The 21,565-nt window shown below is 42.9% G+C and overlaps 1 long non-coding RNA gene across 1 annotated transcript in view; it reads left to right on the forward strand.

Annotated features, from left to right (window-relative positions):
• Positions 1–21,565, forward strand: part of LOC131412024 (uncharacterized) — a 77,123-nt gene that overhangs the window by 43,484 nt on the left and 12,074 nt on the right. The window contains exons 6-7 of the long non-coding RNA XR_009221689.1: positions 15,349–15,455; positions 17,552–17,745. This is a non-coding gene — a long non-coding RNA (uncharacterized LOC131412024). The remainder of the gene's footprint in view (positions 1–15,348; positions 15,456–17,551; positions 17,746–21,565) is intronic.

The following is a 21,565-nucleotide window of genomic DNA, read 5'->3' on the forward strand; positions in this document are numbered from 1 at the left end:
ACGCTGCTGGAGACGACGTTCGCTTTTCAGCCAGATGTGTCCTTTTGACCATACATCTTGCCAATGGAGGGCGAACAGATTGTGCAATGTGTGTAATTTCCATTTCACTTCCTTGACAGGTAATGACTTGTCTTCTACCTCCTCTTTTCCTCATTTCCGTGGTCTAGAATGTGCAAGTGGCAGTAAGTCGATTTTGACCACATAGATAAGGACAACACCTAGAAGTCTTGTCAAAGCAGAGATTACAGGACCTCTGATTCAGAATGTTTGGCGTGGGGCATGAGAATTTGCAGTTCTAACAAGTTCTTGGGTGATGCTGATATTGCTGGTCTGGGGACCACAGGAGATGGTAGAACAACAAAGCAGAAAGAGCCTGGGTCCCTGGATGCTCTTATGGAACAGAGCTATCTAAACCCCTGTGTCATCTCTGGACTATTACTATAAGAGTGGAGTAAACTTCTATCTTGTTGGAGCCACAGTGTTTTTATATCTCTTTTTTTTAAGCAGTTGAACCTATATCTTACTTACTACAAATATTATAGGTAAGGGTTACACAGTAAGACTGGAGGACTTGGAGACTCCTGGGCAGCTGGCTCTTACGTTCAAAATGGGTGATTTTTATTTGGAAAAATAATAAAACAAAGGCAATTACCTGTTTATTAACATAATGGCTTCTTTTATGAGACTATCACAGATAGGCAATGGACTGAAAACATTCTTTCCACATCTGCATCAGTGCTTGTTTTCTTGCCTTGGGAATATCTTAAAACGTGTATGCCCTTGTGTTCTCAGTTAAGTGGGACATGAGATTTCAGTGCTGTTGTTTAAAGAGGGGCACTTTGGACATCGTCTTAGAAATCATTGGGAATTCAAGTATTTTCTGAACGTTTACTAGGTACCAGGTACCATGTAATCACTATGTGTTGTATCCTTTATTCTTACAATGACCTATGAGGAAGCATTACGACTAGCTCCATTTTGCAGATGAAGAAATTGAGGTTTAGAGGGCTCAAGTAACAGGTCAAGATTCCAGTCCAGGTCTGCGAGATACCAAAGCCCATAACCTTAACCTTGGCAATATTCTCTCCCTCCCTGGTAAATGACCCAGTCTTAGATTATTTTTAGGCTCGATGCCTCAGGCTAAACACTGGTTAGCAATAGCGTTCTGTGAATCTGTATGTGTTTTCAAATGCAAATATTATTTTTTTCTTTGAGCAATTGGGCCTACCTCGCACAATCTAGACTGCTGTGCTCAGGCTCTAGGAGGATGCTGTGGGGACTGTTAGTTGGAAATGAGAAAAGGGCATAGAGTCTAAAAGGTGACAAATAATGACACTGGGTTGCCTAGATTTAAGGCTGTGAGAATTTACTACCGTACAAGATGTTGGATTCCAGTACAGTGTTGGGTTTAGTAAGTAATCACCTGTCTATGGGGGAAACTGTGAAGGGGCCTGTCTGGCAGCAGTTTCAGGCAGGGACTGTGGTAACTTTCCAAGTTATGTGCCTCTAGGGCAATGTCAAATCCCAACAACCCCAGGCCAGCATGAGTGGGAAGCATTACCCACCATCAGAACAAATTCATACATCTCTACAGAGGCGCTTCTTGGTTCTGGGCCTCTGGCTGCCTCTTAGAATCAATTTTCTCCCCAGCCTCCTGTCATTCCTTCAAAATTTACTTATTCTGTTTCCCATTCTTTTCCTTCATCTATCTACATCGTAGTGGAACAATTTTTGAATTAATCAACAGTTAATTAATCTCATTCTTAATTTGATGGGACTATTAGGACCAAGCAGTGCCAAGAGCAGAGTGTCTCTTGAATTTTAGACAGACCACAGGAATGATTGCATTTTTACATGAATTCAAAACTATGTGAACCATTTTTCCTAAATGTGCTGATTAATCATTTGTAATAAACTGTAGGCCCATAGCACCCAGTGCTATGGATTTGCCTGGATTTCATTTTATGTATTTCAAGGCTTTAGTTTGGGGATTAGTAAACTTTTTCTGTAAAGGGCCAGATAGTAAATATTTTTGGTTTATGGACCATACGGTCTCTGTAGCAACTACTCAATTTTGCCATTGTAGTAGGAAAGCAGCCATAGACAATATGTAAACAAATGAGCATGGCTGTGTTCCAGTAAAACTTTATTTACTAAAACAAGTGGTAGAATGGATTTGGCCCATGGGCTATAGTTTGCCTACCCCTGATTTAGATGAAGACAACAATTTATTCACTTAAGATTTAAGAGTACGCAAATCTGCTGGGAAAACTTAGGGGAGGAAGAAGTAGCTGATACCATGGTTTATAGAACCAACATTGAAAGATATCTTGACATTCTTGACCCTGCTCAAGACAAGATTAAATATGGGAGGGATAAATAGAAGATTATGCATTTTTGGTTCAAAATATGACTTATGAGTATATAGGATGGGAGGAAACTTATTGGGAGAGAATTTGCATGAAAAAGACTTGAGGTCTTACTTTGCCTTAAAGGGTAGGAATCTGGAAGGCCTTGCTTGCTAAAAGAGATGGCTCATCTTAGGCTGCATTGCAGGTTGACTGGGTATATATCAGCGATGTATAGATCAGACTAGGCATTACAACCCGTAGTCTTGCTGGGTTCTTTGATGGTTAGATCACACGTGTATTGTGGTGTGCAGTGTGAACACCTCATTTTGAGAGTCCATTGACAAGTTAAAGTGCATCTGAAGGAGGGAGATCATGATGGTTAGGGGCCAGGACACCATTGTCTATGAGGAATCATGAACTGATCTGAACTTTAGTCAAGGAAGAGAGGACCAAATCGAGGACTGTTACATTTATCTGGATTTCTGTCTTGGAAGGGAGTAGGACTTGTATGTGGCTTAAGGGCCGTGGCGCTTGTGCACTGATACTGCACAATTAGTACTTGACTGAACAGTGTGCAGAGAGCTTACAAGAAGGGAGAGTGAGGCTTGGCATAAGGATAAACTTTCTAACAGTCACAGTTGTCCATCAACGGGATGCCTGCTTTGGTTCTTTACCCAGCACCAGGAGAGTGCTGGGCACCAAGGAGTCACTGAGATGCAAAAATATTTCCCTCTGCAGTAGGGAAACGAAATTTTTTAATATTCTAACAAAATGGCCTTTAAACAAAGATACAAAGAGTGAGACCAGATGGGTTATTTTTATTGTTTGTAAAATCCAATAAAAATATTCTCTGTAGTGTACAATGTCTTTGGCTGAGCAGGCATTCAAGTATTGAGGGGGATAATAAACACTATTTTCAGCAAATCACTTGTATCATTCAATGGAGAAGAGGGAGAGGCACAGTGTAAGTGCTTATAAGTTTGTCGGGTGGTCAATGCCGCCCGGATCCTCTTACCAAGGCCTTTAAGGATGGAGAGTGATGCAGAAACATGTAAGTTTGTGAGGAGCTCTTGCAAGAGTGGTGAAGTCCTCTTTGTTATGGAACAGACTGTCTCTCTGTTCTCTAGACTCTTGCCCTCTGGGTCAGGTCACGGAGCATGCGCTTTGTGCCAGGAGGGGGTGTAAGCATTTTATATGTATTGATTTGTTTATCCCGCTACAGCAGTGATCTCAACCGAGGACGATTTTGCCCCCCAGGGGACAGGTAATACTTGGACACATTTTGGTTGTCATAACTGAGGAAGGAGGAGGTGCTACTGAAATCTAGTGGTTGGAGGCCAGGGATGCTGCTGAACATTCGACAATGCACAGAATGGCCCTCCACAACAGAGAATTATCGAGGCCCAAATGTTGATAATGTTGAGGTTGAGATGCCCTGATTTATAGGATACTAGGGGCTATTATCATACCCATTTTACAGATAGAGAAACTGAGAAGTTAAGTAACCGATCTAAGTTCCTCCAGAACTAGAAAATTGCATAGCCACTTAACTGTTTTGCCTCTTTGTTTATTTAGTGATGTTATGATGCACGCAGCCTGGGAAGTACTATGTGTGGTTGTTATGTTTATCTCTTGGAACCAGCCTGAGAGTGAAATTCTGTTTTTTTTTTTTTTTTTTTTGGTGAGGAAGATCAGCCCTGAGCTAACATCCGTTGCTAATCCTCCTCCTTTTGCTGAGGAAGATTGGCCCTGGACTAACATTTATACCCATCTTCCTCTACTTTATATGGGACGCCGCCACAGCATGGCTTGACAAGCGGTGCATCAGTCCGTGCCCAGGATCCGAACCTGTGAACTCTGGGCCGCTGAAGTGGAGCATGCGAACTTAACCCATACACCACCGGGCCAGCCCCTGAAATTCTATTTTTATTTTTTATTTTATACTTAATAAACACAAAAATTCTTAGGGAACACCCCTGTTCTCTTCTGATGAGTTTGTCAGTGGAGTCAGACCAAAGGTGCAGGGAGGTTCTGGACGCCTGGGAAAAAGAGGGCATGATCCACTATTCCTCATTGTCTATGGTGCTCCTAGTGGCTGATGGCAGAGAAATTACCTGCTACCGTGTAGGTAAGTACAGATGAACAGCACTTCCTCACTAGAGCTAGTCTATGTGTCAGAAAAGGAAACCACTTAAGTTTGTGACTTAGAAGCAGATCAAAATTCTCTGTTTTCCTCCTTACTGTAGTCCCCAGTCCTTACACTAATCCCTAGCTATGGATCTGAATTTCTTCTAGAAGTAGCTTGTTGCTCATTGCGATAAAGGATCTTAAGGCACAGATGTGTTTTCTGGGAGGGATGACCTTAATTAGGTTTCTCCATTTGTTCTAGGGGCCTCTCAGGATTCTTAGGGAAGGAGAGTGGACAGGGGATTTCAGTGGAGAGAAAAGAAAAAAGGAAAGACAAACATTCATTACAAAGGAAGGGCTCCCATGGCTGGGGCTTGGGAAGGAATGAAATTGAAACATTTGCTTACTCAATTAGTAGGCAACTGGCCCTGTCTTCATTCTCCATATTTAGCTCTGCCACTGGTTTGGCTCTTTCTTCCAGAGACAGTCCCAGAGACTGTATGTATGTCCCTGTGGGTAGTGTATGATTAACCTTTGAGACTCCGGTACTTAGGGTAGAGCCTGGCATGTCTTTATAGATGCATCCATTCAGCTGGCATTTTAGGAATGCCTAACATATGTCTGGCACAATGCTAGATACAGCTTCCTGACCTCAAGTGGCTTGACATCATGTGTAGGAACCAGATATGTAAAGTGAAGGCTACACACAGTCTGGAGAGTCCTTTGACTAAAATACGTACAGGGTGCTCTGGGGGCATCAGTATATCTAAGTCAGATGGGGTGTGGTCAAGGAAGGTCTCCTGGAGTAGAAATTTCTTGACTTGATTTTTGAAGGCTCAGATTTAGTTAGCTAGTAACAGAAGTGGTGGAAAGGTATCTCAGCCCAATGGAGTAGCACAGGCAGGATACAGAGGTCTGAACCTTGGCAAGGAGAGGGAGTCATAAGGGGTTCAGCAGAGTGAGTGTGAGGGAGGGGTGGGACTGAGGCCAGGGACGTGGGCAGTAGCCACACCGACAGGAGTCTTCGTGCCATGCTAAGAACTTTGAATTCTGATCTGAAAGCTGCAGGACTCCATCAAGGGCTCAGATTGTGCTTTCAAAAGTGGCCTCTGGCAGCTGCCTGCAGAATGGATTGGAGAGGAGCCAGGCTGGCAGGAGGAAATGGTGTTGGGAGCTTTCGTTATAATGCAGGTGAGAAGCCCAGAGGCCTGAGCTCACGCCCACAGTAGCAATGGCCAGAAGGGACTGATTTGAAGCATACTTGGAAGTGCAGTCTACACTTGGGTTGGGTTGGTGACTACTTTGATGTGAATAATGACAGGAGTGCACTTCCTGACTCCCCTTAAAGTTAGGTGTGGCCGTGTGACTTGCTTTGATCAATGAAATATGAGTGGAAGCATCTTCACGATGTCTCACCAGAGATTGCGCTGTTTAAAATGAAATTGAAGCTACAAAATTTTCTTTTTGTGAGGAAGATCAGCCCTGAGCTAACATCCATCGTCAATCCTCCTCTTTTTGCTGAGGAAGATTGGCCCTGGGCTAACATCCGTGCCCATCTTCCTCTACTTTATATGGGACTCCGCCACAGCATGGCTTGACAAGGGGTGCATTGGTCCGTGCCCGGGATCCGTACCTGTGAACCCCAGGCCGCCAAAGTAGAGCATGTGAACTTAACTGCTACGCCACTGGGCTGGGCCCGCTACAAAAATTTTTTGAGCAAAACATTTTAGCAGAATATAACAAAAAAAAAAAAGACCAGCAACAAAGATCTTGTGTTTAAATTCTCTGCAACCAGAGGAAGAAAAGAAAGAAAATAATCAAATCTCCCAGGATCCTTTCACAGAGTGAACCCTTGTGATTTTCTTTTTCTACAGATTTTTCAGCATTTGACTCATATATTTTCCTGCATCTTAAGTGGAGATACTCTGCAGCACAAAGACACACACACACACCCTTCCACTCAGGCCAAGATATAATGTTCTAAAGATGGTTAAAGAGAACAGAACAGTTTCACCTCGGTTTGGATTGCAGCCTGGTGATGAAGGGAGATGAGTTCAATGGTCAAAGTTGTTGATTTCTGGTGTCTTCTCTCTCAGTGGTTCGGGTATGGCTGTGCAGTCAGCTCTACAATACTCAGGGGCTAATTAATGAGGAAAGTCTTATATGCCTCTTTCCTCCTTTCTTTCTTACTTAATCTGCTGGCTTGCTTTTTTGACCACTTAATTGCTAACTGCACTGTTGTGGCAGGGAAAGAAGATCCAGCCTCAGTCTGATTTGCTGGTACCTGCTCCACAGAACTGGGGGAGGGGATTGAAAAATTACCCAGGAGAATAGTCTACTGATAGCATTTTAAAAAATTCAGATTATTCTCTTCCTCAGCTGGAAAAGGAAATTTGCTGAGTGTTGACTTCAGGGTTAAGGACTCATTCTCAAGTAGTTACTCCATAAGTTATGAAACATGTCATCTTGAACCTACAGCTCTGCTACCACTTGAGAAGTTCTGCAGAGCCTTTGATGGTCCATAAAATGAGATGAGTCTTTATGGTGCAGGGTGAAGCTATCTGGGGTGTGTGGCCTGGTAGGAGATGCCCTTTGAAAAATTTCTTTTCTGCCTCCCTCTCCTACTAACCACCAAGATTTCAACTCACCGTCAGACAGAGAGATGAGCTCTGGAAGTCTCAATTTATTGCCGGGATTCAAAGGTACGAAAATAACCACAAAGAAATGAGATTCTGTCTTCAGATTGCTGAAGAAGGCAGTAAATTGATCTGTGACTTAGAGGTATCTCCTTCAGTTAATCATTGCTGACTCTTCACTGCCTGCAGTCCCTATAAATCACTATGAAACTGGGAAGAAAAATGATATATGTGACATAGAAGGAAGTGGAAATGGGCTGCACATTTCTATATAGGGTTTCTGAAACAGGAGCCCCAAGTTTTTAAGATGCAGCACCTGCGTGCAGAAGGCGGGGAATGACAAATGTGTCTGAATTGTTGGTTAGCAAAGCTGGCCTCGCTTGGCTGACGTCTGATGGTCTCTGCCCTTTCCCATCTGCTTCACAAGTTCATTGCCAGTAGAGGAAACATGCTTAGCTTAGAACCATGTTCCGGTCTTGCTTGATGCTTTGATAAATCACAAGAACCTTGGAATCAGCTGAAGGAGACTAGAGCAGATATTTCTTCTGCACTCTGTCCTGTATCAGAGTTCCCTTGTAGGCTGGTTCCACCACGATAAGACTAAGCCAGGGATGCTGTTTCCCAACAAGGTGGGAAAAAGGGAAGGCAGCTCTGATTTTCAACTGAGAAGGGTCCCCTGGCATACTGTGTCTACTTCCACGGTCATAGCCCTGGAAAACTAAACAAGACAATTGTGCTCATTTATGGGAACCCTCATAACTCTTCGCAGAAACATTCTCTTTCCTGGTGGCTCTGCTTGAAAGCATGAGGTCCTCCTTCTTTTGCACAAGGCATTATTCAGTGTCCTTAAATATAGCCTTTATTCTTGCAGGCCCTGATACCTTGAGGCAATAATTGAAGAGAATATGTGTTTGTAACTTGCAGTCCCTACCACTGGTCTCTCCCTGTATAGTCAGACCCAAGCGGTACATCTCCCTGTGCTCTGTGGCAGCCATTGTGAACCTGGTCTTGCCTCTACTCAGTGGTTCCCAGGACTCACTGTAGTTCTCCAGTGGGTTGATCTCACTACTTGCAGCCATTGCTTTGGCTTTGCTTCTGCAATGTTATACGCATCATTTGGGGAGGTGAGAGATTTGTGAGGAATCACTAGCAATAAAGTCTTAGTGACAGAATGATAAAGATGGTGCCATTGGAAATGAAAAGAATCAACAGACTCGGTGAGCGTATGGCTTTCAGTCATTTGGGAAATTGGAGTTCTATGCTGGTAAACTAAGGAAGAACCTAATTGCATAAACAGGGTGTGAAGAGAAAATAACTAAAGGAAGATAGGAAGGTAGGAAGAGGAAATACAAGTGAAGAAGATTGAGGGCTAGTAGGAAAGGTGATGAGTTCTGTTCTAAAATGGTTCTAGAATTGGCGAGCTGGCAAGGAAGGTAGGCAATTTTGGGGGGTCATGTTTTGTAGTTGGGAATCTCAGAAGAACCTGAGATACATAAGTGAGATCTGCACTAGTGAGGTAGGTTTAAGAGTTTTTTGTGTTGATGTGATAATAGTTAGACCCAAGGAAGTAAGTACAATTACACAGAGAGAGGTGTGCACGGAAAAGAGAAGAAACCTACAGACCCTGAAGTGTTTACATTTGAGGGCTAGGAGGAGAAGGTGCATGGGCAATGGAGACTGAGAAGGATCAGTATGAGAGGGCATGGAAGAAAAAAACAGTTTAAGGAGAGGACAGCTACAATAAATGTTTCAGAGGGTCAAATAGGAGGAGGGCTGAGGTAAGGCCATAGGATTTCCAATTAGAAAGATATCAGAGATATTTGAGAAAGCATTTTCAGTGAATATTTGATTCTAGGGAGTTGAGAGGTGAATGAGTGATGGGGAATCATGGGTGGTGAATGTGATTTGTGTATCACGTTGAGGATGGAAAGAGAGTTGCTTGATGCAGGGACAGGGCTGAGGACACATGGAAAAGGCGTCTTACCCTAGGGCCTCAAGGGAGGTAGTGAACATTTGAGAGAGGGAGAAGAGCTGGTTAATGTGACAAAATCTAGGAGGAGGCATGAAAGATGGGAACCAAAGCCCAGCATTCACTGTCAGCACTGGAGGTGGGTTGAGATCCTTCCTCTTTGCAGGGAGATGCCAGAGGGGCAGATGAACCAATGAAGTTAACTTTGAGGTGAAGGAAGGGGGAGGTAAGGAGAGAACATTTAAGTTTTCCAGTGAAGTAGGAGGCTCCGAAAGAAGGGGCTGGGGTATTTGAAGATTAGAGAAGAGTAGAATAGATTGAAATTGCTGCCATGTGGAGCAGGATAGACAGTTAACAAGGAAGAATAAAAGGATTAGTGAGCAGCTGAGGCGGAATAACATAGATTTATCACGGGAGCTGGTCAGCGGCTTTTATAATTTTCAACAGCTTGGGAACAGGAGTGGATAAAATGGATGATTGGGTTTACCAGGGCTGCGTTTGGCAAAATTAGAGAGATTACAGGTTGGGAGTAGATGTGGGGAGAGGACTTGATGGTGTTTCTGTGTGTCCCTATTTAACCACAGAGCTCCCCTTGATGGGTAACTGAGAGAGACCTTCAAGTCTTGAATGCCAAAGCACAAATGAGCGTACCAGCTTTCCTTCACTCAGAGCTTCTCAGAAGGGGTTTTCCTGGTATAGTACCTTTCAGAGGTGAGTTTTCTTGGGAGGAGTGAGGAAAAATGAGGAATACCACTAAGAGGATTAGGATAGTCTTGGAGATCAGGGGCAGTGGGAACCTTCGGAGAACAGAAGTTTCCCAGAGGGAGGAAGCAGCTCCTTGGCCTCTAATCTATGCCAAGAATTGCATCATTTATCCTTTTTCTTGGGCTATGAAATAAGCACAGAAGTCTCAGACATTTGCTCAGAGTTGCTAGGGTTGCAAATAAGAAAGAGAACTGGGCTTCAAGCCCAGGTTTGTATGGCCTCAAAGTGCACAAACCAGTCACTGCCCCACACCACCACCTTCCTTGCGGCTGTAGAAGGTTCCGGGAGGGGAAATGGCTAGTTCGCTTCATCACTGAGCTCTGGGGTGGCACTGACTGTGGGATTAAGTCCACCACTGAAGTAGTTTGGACCACCAGCACCAGCCTTTACTTTACTCTTCAGGGGTCAGCTTTCGCAAGTGCTTGGATAGGGTTGGATGGGGGGTAGCTGCCCTTCTGTAAACTGTGAACAATAACCAGGGAGGTGATTGTTTCTGGTGTGATGTAAATTCCTCATCACTTATTTCTTAGGAGAATGCTTCCTCAGTTGGCTTTTTAGTTCTCTTGACATAAGCTTGGAAATTTGTGTTTTAACTGAAATTTGAAAACATTCTGAAGTATTTCTTGCCTACTTAATTCTACCTGCCACTTCCCTCTTGGTGGAAGCAGAATGGGTTAGAATTTGAGCGAGAGAAGTACGTGTCATTTGCTTGCCTTCCAGGAGAAATCTCTGACAGGAGGCAGTATGAATTGTTTCCCAGGCAGTGGACAAAGGCCCTCAGAGAGGCAAATATGGTGGTAGCTGATAGTGAATGAACTAAAATTCCAAATAAAGGATGCATCATGAGGGACCAAGTGAGCTGAGAAGAGTGGTGAGCATAAGTAATGTGGGGAGCAGGAGCCCAGAGCCAAAAGCAGGCCCAAAGCCTATAGCTAGGGGCTTGTGTGCCTTAAAAAAATAAAAACAGGGGCTGGCCCGGTGGTGTAGTGGTTAAGTTCGCACACTCCGCTTCGGCGGCCCCGGGGTTTGCAGGTTCGAATTCTGGGCACTGACCGATGCACCACTCATCAAGCCATGCTGTGGCAACATCCCATATACAAAATAGAGGAAGATGTGCACAGATGTTAGCTGAGAGCTAATCTTCCTCAGCTAAAAGAGAAAGATTGGCAATGGATGTTGGCTCAGAGCCAGTCTTCCTCACAGAAAAATAAATAAATAAAAAAAATAAAAACAGCCTCCCTGGGGCTACACTATGCCCAGGCCAGGCAACATTTTAGAAGATGAACAACCGGCCTCCTTTCATTTCTGAGCTTTATTTTGATCAGAGCAGGGAATAGAGGCAAACGTTCTGAAGGGAAGACTTCCAGGAGCTACTTTTGGTTAGTTTTTAAAATCACTATTATGATAGACAGCCTCTAAAATGGCCCCCAATGATCTCTACCTACTGGTATTCATATCAAGGTGCATGAGTCAGGGCTAAAGCTAGTGATGCACTTCTAACAAATAGAATGCGGCAAAAGTAATGGATATCACTTCCAAGATTAGGTTATAAAAAAGACTGTGACTTTGTCTTGCTTGCTCCCTTTTGCCATCTTACTTGCTTTCTCTGATGGAGTTAGCTGCCATGCTGTGAGCTTCCCTAAGGAGACCCAGTGGCAAGGAACCGAGGCAGGTCTCCCAGTCAACTGAGGAACTGAGACCCTCAGTCCAACAAGTGGCAAGGAACTGAATGCTGCCAACAAACACGTGAGCCTGGAAGTGAATCCTTCTCCAGTTGAGTCTTGAGATGACTGCGGCCCCAGCTGATCTTGATCACAGCCTATTGATCACAGCCTTGTGACTCTGAGCCACAGGACCCATCTAAGCAGTACCCACGTTCCTGACCTGCAGAAACTATAAGATAATAAATGTATGTCTAAGATGTTAAGTTTTGGAGTAATTTATTGCACAGCAGTAGATAACTAATGCAACTGTATGAATTCCCACATGACCACTTCATATACTTTTGGAGTAAAATAGGCTCTTCCTGGAAATACAGAAAAGAATTCTTTATAGTCACTCTGGATCACATGATGTTACTGCTCCCGAATCTGTAACACTCCAATGCCTCCTTGCCAAGAACATTGATGAGCTCTCAAAAGAAACCGGAGAGGCGAATGTCTCAGTGTCTTCTGATGGTGCCTATTACACTACTTGGGCCCCTAAGTGTAAAAGGCTGTGAAAATTCTTTGGTTTGTGGTTCAGTAACACTTGGAACCCACTGAGGAAATAAGCAGGTTAGTTAGGGGTGTTAAAGTCAAGTTTTAGGCCAGGGTAAAGTAGAGCCAAGCACAGATCAACTGGGCACATTCCTCCCCATAGGAATCTGCTTCTTGACTGGGCTCTGTTCCAGTAGGTGGGGCATCCCCGTCCACGCCTAGATAATGCCCTGTTCTTCCTGACCTCGCCACAGCAAACTGTCTCTGGTTTTCTGAATTAATAACCACACTGCTTTTCATTAACCCTAGATCCCAAGTGTTTTTCTGACATCAGCCTTTTAAGTTCCTCCACTCTGCTTTCTATACTGATGCCTTTCTTTTTTTTTTTTTTTTGTGAGGAAGATCAGCCCTGAGCTAACATCCATGCTAATCCTCCTCTTTTTGCTGAGGAAGACCGGCTCTGAGCTAACATCTATTGCCAATCCTTCTCCTTCCCCGCCCCCCCCAAAGCCCCAGTAGATAGTTGTACATCATAGTTGCACATCCTTCTAGTTGCTGTGTGTGGGACGTGGCCTCAGCATGGCCGGAGGAGCAGTGCCTCGGTGCGTGCCCGGGATCCGAACCCGGGCTGCCAGAAGCGGAGCGCGTGCTCTTAACCGCTAAGCTATGGTGCCGGCCCTGATGCCTTTCTTAACATCAATTCCAACTCTATCCTGGCTCCAGCCACCACTATCATAGTGGCACAGGAGGAAAAAGGCCAGATTTGGCCTTGAATTACAGTATCTGGAACAGGGTTTTAGAGTTTTTCTCCTTTGAGAAAAACTATCCTATCATTTCATTGTACCATCCCTAGGCAATCGTTGGAAACTCCTTACTTGGAAATATTTCAGTTTGTTCTTGGATATAAAAACCTATTTTTGAAAAAAGTGCTACATAAGAAAATATCTTATGATGGCATGGCTACCCCTTTTGACAAAATCACGTGTGCATTTCTCTCCTTCCACGCTTAGAATAGAAGCAGTTGCATTACATTTGAATTTTAACTACTTATTGTTGAACTAAAAGATAATGAAGCACCTCTCCTCTGAATTATTTCAGAGCCTCTCTCTCCTCAAACCTCTGACACCTTCACTTCCAGCATTGCTTTAAGCTGGTGACTGTGCATCCTACTTTATTGAGGACATCAAAGCAATTAAGAGGCTTCCACAGACTGCTCACCTGCCAGTGTCTGCCCTTCAAACTCACATCAAACCTCTCCACCATGCACCAGGTCCCATCCTCCTCTTGCTCTTTCAGGACATCATTACTGCAACTCTCCACTTCTCTCTTACATCATTGACTTTTTTGTTCTTTATTGGATCATCCTTATGGACACGCTATTATATCGCCCATCTTAAAATAGGGAATCTTCCTGGACTTTTATTTTTGGGGAGGTTTTTGATTACTGTTTCGATCTCCTTACTGGTGATTGGTCTATTCAAATTCTCTACTTCTTCTTGATCCAGTTTTGGAAGGTTGTATGATTTCCTTCATTAAGTAGTAGATAATAACAACAATAAACAAACACATAGGGACAGAGATTGGATTGGTGGTTACCAGAGGGGAAGGGGGGAGGGAGGAGGGTGAAAGGGATAATTCGGTACATGTGTGTGGTGATGGGTTGTAATTAGTATTTTGGTGGTGAACATGATGTAATCTATGCAGAAATAGAAGTACAATGATGTACACCTGAAATTTTTACAATGTTATAAACCAATATTACTGCAATAAACAAAAAATTAAAAAAAAGAAAAAAAAAATAGGGAATCTTCTCTTGAGTCCGCTTTCTCCACCAGCTGCCACCTCATTTCTTTGCATCTGTTGGAACAAAAAACCTAGAAAGTGGTATCTATGCTCACTGTCTCCACTTTCTTTCCTCCTGATTTCTCTTAAACCTACTTAGTAAGGCTTTTTCTCAAATCCCTCCGTAAAATGGCTCTTGTCAATGTTACCTATAACCTCCACATTGTTATAGCCCATGGTTAGTTGTCAGTCTTCGTCTTCCTTGAACTGTTAGCGGCATTTGACATACATGTTCATTCTCTGCTCTTTGATACACATTCTCTGCATGGCGTCTAGTATACCACACTCTACCCGTCACTCCTCCTTGGCTTCCTTTGCTGGTTCCTTCTCTTCTCTCTGATCACTGAATGTAGCAGTATCCTAGGGCCCAGTCCTTGATCCTCTCCTTTTTTCTAACTATATTCATTTCCTTGGTGATATTATCTAGTCTCATGGCTATAAATACCATCTATATGCCAACAACTCCAAAATTGATATGTCTAATTCATACTTTTATGCTCCAGATTATTCTATCTGTCTGTCTACTTGGCATCTCCACTTGGGTGTTTAATTGACTTCTTAAACTGAATCTGTCCAAAACTGAATTCCTGTCCCTCTGATTTCTGCCAAACCTGCAGCAGCTGCAGCCTTGCCCATCTGAGTTGAGAGCAATCCATTATTCCATTATTTAGGCCAAAAATCTTGGAGTTACCCTTGACTTTTTTCTTTCTCTTATAGCCCATGTCTAAATAGTCAGAAAATCCTGTTGGCTTTATCTTTAAGATCTTTCCAGAATGTGACCATTGTTCACCAGGTCCTCTGCTGTCGCTCAGATCCACCATCATCTCTTGGATGGATTCCTGCAATAGCCTCCTGGGTCTCCTTGCTTCTACTCTTGCTTCTCTGCACTCTGTTTCCAACACAGCAGTTAGATTGACCCTTTTGAAAGATCATGTCACCTCTTTCTTAAAACATTCCAAAATCTCCCATTTCACATCAGTGCCCTTAAAATGGCCTGCATGATCTGACTCCTATCACTTCTGTGATCTTGGCTGTGGGGTACTCAACTCCTCTAAGCCATAGTCACCTCACCTGAAAAGCAGAGAAGAATATAATTCTTACCTCACAGGATTGTTATAAGGATTAACTGAGATAATACATGTAATAGTAAAAAATGGGAGTAGTTATTTTGTTAATATTATTAGTAATTATTAAATAATATTAAGTTTAATACCCTTAGCTTGGAATTCAAGGCCATTTATATTTTTCCCCAATCTTTCCTTATGCTGTATTTCTCATAGTTCTTGCTTTTCTGTTTCTCAGTTTTCTTGCTTATAGAATTTGTAAAATAGAGGTAAGTCTTGCCCTTGCTCACAGGGTCTACACATCAAAGTCCTCTTACTGTAGAAGGGGCTGCACAAATAGAAGATACTGTCATTTGACCCCAAGGACTGAAAGGCTCCTCTTTCTTGTCTCTGCAGTAATAACAACAAGGTGTTTTTCCTTCAAATGTTTCACCTGGGAACCCGGAAAAAAAGTGTATGTTGCTATGGCAACATCAGAAAGGGAATTAGCACCCGAAGAAACTGTAAGTACTGCCCCTGAGCAGGCTTCAGGGTTGGGTACTTGATTTGACAGTTTAGAAAACAGCAAAGACCCTTGCTTTCATGCCTTGTGATACCATTTGTCCTTGTCAACTCTGTTTGATTAATTAAAGTTCCAGCAGAAAAGAAATGCCATTCATTGTGTATTCTTCTTGGTGCTTGAAGTTGATGGAGCTTGTTTCTTTCATTTAGTTGAAACGCTTCCCATACAAAAGAAACAAAGTCAGCTTGTTAGATTCCCAGAGAATATCCATTCACTCTTAGGCCCAGAGCACAATCATTTCAGTGCAAGTTGTGACAAAAGAGGAAAATGTATCATTATTCAATCATCTTGTAAAAAATCTGGTGTAATGTCTGAGGTCAGCAGATGGATGGACCTGGGAAGATGAAAGACTCTGTCCTAGATCTTTGTTGGTGGACCTTTGAGCCATCGATTTGACGTAGCCTGTAAGGCTCCTATGTGAGAACCCTGCTCCTGTTAATCCTGCCTCTGCATCTTTGTCCATCCATAGTTGTCTGTATTGTTGGAACTGGGCAACCTAGGTCGGGAGAGGAAGAGGGAAGAGGTCCTGGACAGAAGTGAGGTGCAGCCAGTTCTCTACAGGGAGAACCCAGACTAATGTCTGTTCATTTTAAATTTGAATAGAAGACCAGGATATGCGAACAACAAAAATAAAAATCTGGTGCAACGAACAGAGATTGGAGCCACCATCAAATACCTTAGGGTAAAGTTAGTCCTTACTATATGTAGCAATTGAATAATTGTTACCATGTATATGGTATTTGGACAGAAATTTAACTTAGCACCTATTTTGGGGGCCCAGGTCATCTGCAAAGCATTGTGCTTGGCGGTGTGATATGGTAGGAGAAGCATGACCTCCACACTCCGCTAGCTTCTTCACACCAGCTGCGTGTCCTTGGGCTAGATGTTGCACTTCTCTGTGCCTCAGTTTTCTCTTCTGTAAAGTGAATGATGTGATAATAATGATAATAATACTTTGTAGGGTTATTGTGAGGGTTGAATAAGATATTATAGATGAAACTAATTGGACTGGAGTTAGAACCTTGACCCTACATACTTTCAGGACCATAAAGGGATGAGAAGAGTATAACAAGATCATGATAACACAATCTCTTCCACTCCAGGTGGCAGGAAAGTAAAGAGACAAATAATATAAATAGTGCAAATGATTAAATGTGCTATAAAGCAAAATGATTATAAAAACAAAGGAATGAGATAAATTTTGACTAAGGAGAAATCTGGATGCTTTGGAGAAGGTGGAATGAGTGGATACTGTTAGTGATGGGGAGATAGAAGGACCTTCTAGGTGGAGGGGAGAGCAAAAGTCAGGGCCTGGAGTCCAGAGAGCACAGGGTATAGTGGGGAAACCTTATCAGGAACAGGCTGTCTGGAAGGGTAGTGGAAAAGAATCCCATTAGCTTGAGATTGAATGCTGGATGAGTAGTTTGGGTTTTATTGTGCAAAAAATTGGGAGCCATTGAAGTGTTTTTTTTTTTTTTAGCAGTTGAATGACAATGATCAGGTCTGAGCTTCAGAGAGAGAGCTCATTCTGGCTCTAGTATGTCTGAGGGATGATGGGGAGGGAGACTGCAATACTCTAGGGGGGAAATGATGAGGGCCTTGTCCAGGGAGGCTGGAGGCAGGGGAAGAAGTGGATGTGGGAGATGTTGCTGAGGGAGAATCTACAGAATTTGGCAACTTATCAGATGTGATGGCTGAGGCTGAGACAGGCCAGGCCTAGGCTAGCCTGGAAGCTGCTTGGGAGTCTGGGTGACCGGGAAGATGGACAGGGTAGGGGCCTGTGGTTGTTAAATGACTAATTGGTATCACTTCTGGGTCAGTGGTAGGAAAGGTTAGGGGAAACTGGGTGAAACAGAGAATCACCGTAGGCCCCACTAAAGGCCCCTGGATCTGTAGCTCAGGGTGAGGGATGGGGAGACATGGCACCCACACTGTCCAGGTACACTGGAAGATGAAGCCTGAATTTCCAACCCTCCCATTTCCTTCCAAAGTAGGAATTGAGATCTGACCCTGTTTACTCTTCCCTTTCCTCTCCAGCAACCTGTCTGAAGCCTGAGGCTGTGCCCAACCTTCAGCAGTCCATGAGGAAGTCATCTCACATAACCAAGAGGAGGACGCTTCTTGGGGTGTCTGCTGCAATGCCAGCCCCAGAGTTCCACCCTGGTCTAGTCACCAACATCAGGGGGCAGGCACACCTGTCAGCCAGGAGTCGGCATATGGAACTCAAAGAAGTAATTTTTTTTATTATTATTTTTTCCTCGTTGCCTTTGGTTCTTCTTGGCTTCATTATCTAATCCTTCAAGAGGAAGTTCCTGAATGCCCTCTATGTGCATGGAATGAGGGCATCCTTATAATACGAATTAGACATTGCCCTCAAGAAATTTATGCTAGACATTTATGTTGCTTAGTATCCTTTCTGGTCTGTTAATAGAAAAAAGAGCTGCCCTAGGAAAGTTAACAGTTGATGGTTGGCATTATTTCTGGTTAGAGGCTGCAGTCTTTATAAATCTAGTCCAACTCCCTTATTTTACGCACAGGAAACAGACTCAGAGAGGATGTCAAACGATTTCAAAGATGACACAACTAGGTGGTGTCGAAATTGGGTTTGGAACCTTTGTTTTCCAGCTGTGTCTTTTGAAATTCCTCTGTCTCTCTGGGGCTGAAAACCCCAGAATAAGTCATCATAAAAATATCCTAGCATGAAATCTCTTTTTTTGGTGGGGGGCAGTGGTGGTCAAAGAGTAGTAACACTAATTGTATTTTATTTGTTTTATTTTTGAAATATTTTTATTTATTTATTTTTGACAAATAAAAATTGTAGCTATTTAAGGTATACAACGTGATATTTGGATATATTTATATGTAGTGAAATGAATACCACAATCAAACCAACATATCCATCATCTCCTGTAGTTATCTTTTGTGTGTGTGTGTGGTGAGAACATTTGAGATCTACTCTCTTAGCAAATTTCAAGTATATAGTGTATTATTAATTAACTATAGTCACCATGCTGTACATTAGGTTTCCAGAACTTATTCATCTTATAACTGAATTTGTACCTTTGACCAACATCTCCCCATTTCCCCCACCCCCCAGCCCCTGGTAACCACCGTTCTATTCTCTGTTACTATGAATTCAACTTTTTTTTTTTTTCAATATATTTTTCCCCCAAAGCCACAGTAGATAGTTGTATGTCATAGTTGCACATCCTTCTAGTTGCTATATGTGGGACACGGCCTCAGCATGGCCAGAGAAGCGGTTTCTCGGTGCGCGCCCGGGATCCCAACCCGGGCCGCCAGCAGTGGAGCACATGCACTTAACTGCTAAGCCACGGGGCTGGCCCTCAACTTTTTTTTTTTTTAGATTCCACATATAAGTGAGATCATTTGATATTTGTCTTTTTGTGTCTGGCTTATTTCACTTAGCATAATGTCCTTCAGGTTCATCCATGTTGTCATAAATGGCATGATTTCCTTCCTTTTTAAGGCTGAATAATATTCCATTATGTGTATATACATATATATAAATATGTATATATATATTTCTTTATTCGTTCATCTGTTGACAGACACTTAGATTGTTTCCATATATTGGCTACTGTGAATAATGCTGCAATGAACATGGAAGTACACTGTCAGTTCGAGACAGTAATTTTATTTCCTTTGGATAAATACCAGAAGTGGGATTGCTGGATTGTATGGCAGTTCTGGAATCCTGGATGGATTTATTCTTATTCCATACACAATTCTAACAAGCTCGTTTACCTGGTTTCCAACTCCATATCTGATCAAAAGTAAGATTCATATATAAAGCATGTATCTATATCTATGTCTATCTCTGAAGTATTGGGTAGGAAGAGAAATTCCTAAATTTAATACAAACTTGGAAAGAAATCTCTCCTACTACACAAAACTGATTGACTTGGTTATATTTCCTGTGTTGCAATATCAAGCATCTGTAGTTTTGACTGTTTCATTATTTCATGCTCATTATTGAGGATAAACCCTCAACAATCAGTAAGCTTCTGCTAATCCCCATAGTAGATAGACTTCAGGATATATCATTAGTCTGGGGTCTAACCACTTATCCAATGCTTGACTCTCTCTTCATCATCCAGTAGTGTCAGTATCATCTCGTGTTAGAAAAGGAGAATCACGTGCCCAATTCCAGATCTACTCAGTCAGAATCTGCATTTTATCAAGACCCCAGATGATGCATATTCACGGTATAACCTGAGAAGCACTGATATAGACCATCATGAATGTTCCCGGTGAGGTCAAACTTATGCATCTCGGAGAAGCCCATTTCATCTTGGCAGATTCTTAGAAGGCTGATACTGAGCCAAAATCTGACCTTTTGTCTCTTTCCCCTTCATTCCTGGTTTCACATCCAAGGCCTTACACAAGGCCACTTCATTTTTTCTTGACAGTTCTTCAAATGTCTCAAAGCAGCTTATCCTCCCTGAGAGTTTTCCAGGCCAGTATCTCCTAAAATTTGTGTCAGGGAATATCAGTTTTGTAAAGTGTTCTGTGGAAACAAATGGTTCAGGGCTCATGTAAATTGCAACTATGTTTCACTTTGGAAAGTTTCATTTGAGGTTCTGAGAAGTAAGGAAAACAGCTTAATTTGGCCTACTCCAATTTTCCCAAACTAATTTGTTTAGGAAGACTTTTCCACTCATGTGCCAACTAGTAACATTGTCAAAATTTGAAGAACATATTTTGGGAAATGTGGCTGTTAGCTGGAGCTTCTTCGTGTGCTCTGTGGCAGGCTAAATATTGGCTTCCAAAGATATCCGGGTTCAATATCTGAAATCTGTGAACATTCAGATTTACATTACATACATTACATGTACGGCAAAAGGGACTTTGCAGATATGATTAAGTTAAGGATCTTTCTTTTTTTTTTTTTTTTTGTGAGGAAGATCAGCCCTGAGCTAACATCCGTGCTAATCCTCCTCTTTTTGCTGAGGAAGACCGGCTCTGAGCTACATCTATTGCCAATCCTCCTCCATTCTTTCCCCCCAAAGCCCCAGTAGATAGTTGTATGTCACAGCTGCACATCCTTCTAGTTGCTGTATGTGGGACGCGGCCTCAGCATGGCCGGAGAAGCGGTGCATCGGTGCACGCCCGGGATCCGAACCCCAGGCTGCCAGTAGCGGAGCGCGCGCACTTAACCGCTAAGCCATGGGGCCGGCCCAAGGATCCTGACATAGGGAGATTATACTGGAGTATCTTGATGGGCCCTAAATGTAATCATGAATGTCTTTATAAGAGGGAGGCAGAGGGAGACAGAGGGAGATTTGATTACAGATAGAAACAGGAGATCACAATGAAAGTGAGATGTTGGAGTGATATGAGGGAAGGGTCACTAGCCAAGGAATGCAGCAGGCCTCCGAAGCTAGAAAAGGCAAGGAAACAGGTTCTCCCCTAGAGCTTCCAGAAGGAACCAGTCATGTTGACACTGTTACTTCAGTCCAATGAAACTGATTTCGGACTTCTAATCCCCAGAACGGTAAGAAAATACATTTGTGTTGGTTTAAGCCACTGTTTGTGGTAATTTGTTATTGCATCATAGGAAACCAATATGATCATCACATCACTGCCTACTCAAACCCTCCAATGGCTTTCAATTACCCTTAGGAAAGAAAATCCAAGCTCCTTACTACGGCCTGCAAGTCTGTACCCAGTCTCCCTAACCCTTCGACCTGAGCCTTCCCGCTCTCTCTGGTCCATGGTGCTTGAACTGCACTGCTCTTCTTTCTGGTACTTGAACCTGCCAAACTCAGTCTGGTTTCAAGGCCTCGCACTGCTAATCCCTCTTATTTATTTGTTGACCTATTTATTGTCTGTTCTTTCTCTGCTCTGAAGAGAAGAGAGCCTGGCACATAGTCAGTGCTCAGAATACACTTGTTGAATGGATAAATGGATAATTGAATATGAAATGTGGTCTCAACTTTCTTTGGCATCCTGGTTGCTTTCTTTGGAATATGTTCTAGTTGGTTTATGTCTTTAAAATTATAATTTCCAGGGCTGACTCCAATATTATGG

This window comes from Diceros bicornis, chromosome 12 (assembly GCF_020826845.1).
Source record: "Diceros bicornis minor isolate mBicDic1 chromosome 12, mDicBic1.mat.cur, whole genome shotgun sequence".
NCBI classification, from domain to species: domain Eukaryota; kingdom Metazoa; phylum Chordata; class Mammalia; order Perissodactyla; family Rhinocerotidae; genus Diceros; species Diceros bicornis.